Raw genomic sequence first — 993 nt, 5'->3', positions numbered from 1 at the left:
CCCTTCCCTTCCCTTCCCTTCTTTTCTTCTCTTTTCTTTTAATTCAGAGGAGTGCATAAATGCTGTGCTGGAAGGGTCTGCCTTTGCCATTGAATGGGATTCTCAACAAACTCAGGCCGATGTGTAACATGTATGACACCCAGAAGCATGCTCTAAAATTGTTCCACTTTGCAATCACTATCCTCAAACTCCATAAATGTTCACTTTGCCTTCGCTTAAAAAAATAAGATATAGATTCATTTGACTGAAGGTAGAAGTCTGGAAGATGTTGGTAATGCCCTTTGCCTGCTCTGTTTTGTGGCAAGATGTTGGATGTCATTTATTTATGCACCTGCAGTGGAGCTGCGTGAAGCCACACTTGTCCCTCTCCTCTCTCTGCAGTCAGCTGAGGGAGGTAAGTGCTTTTAGGGTGTTATTCATCTTAGTCTAGCAATTGTAAAGTAGAAAGGTTCACAGCTGATTGATCATCTTATACAGTTACACAGCACAGAAAAATCAGGTCAGGTAACAGACACAAGTTTTCAGAAAATCTAAATAATAGCTCCAGCAAGCCTAAACTAGACATAGTGATAAAGGAAAGAAAAACTCAAACTCTAATGTCATTTTAATCTTTGCTTTAAAATCTAGCTGACTTTGAGTCAGACGTTTTCTTCATTTGTACTCTCATATTCACGGTAGTTATAATTGCTCTTTGCTTGATATTTTTCCAGTGTACATGAAAACATATTCGAGGACTAGGTATATTGTCATGAAGGATGGATAGATTTATTGTTTTTAACTTTACTGCAGCATATCAGGACGAAAAGTTAATGTAAAGATATTGTTCTTTAAACATGCCTGAAAAGCAGTTTTGACAAACAGACTCCGTTCTTGTAAAGGTAATATGACAGTCCCAGAGTTGATATAAAAAAATGTAACATATTTATTTAATACTTTAATTATAAAGTATCTTAGTAGAAGAAATTGCTAAATAACAAGCTGTGCAATGGTTAC

This window comes from Meleagris gallopavo, chromosome 2 (assembly GCF_000146605.3).
Source record: "Meleagris gallopavo isolate NT-WF06-2002-E0010 breed Aviagen turkey brand Nicholas breeding stock chromosome 2, Turkey_5.1, whole genome shotgun sequence".
NCBI classification, from domain to species: domain Eukaryota; kingdom Metazoa; phylum Chordata; class Aves; order Galliformes; family Phasianidae; genus Meleagris; species Meleagris gallopavo.
The sequence above is the reverse complement of the archived record's forward strand: the minus strand, read 5'-3'. Positions refer to the sequence as shown.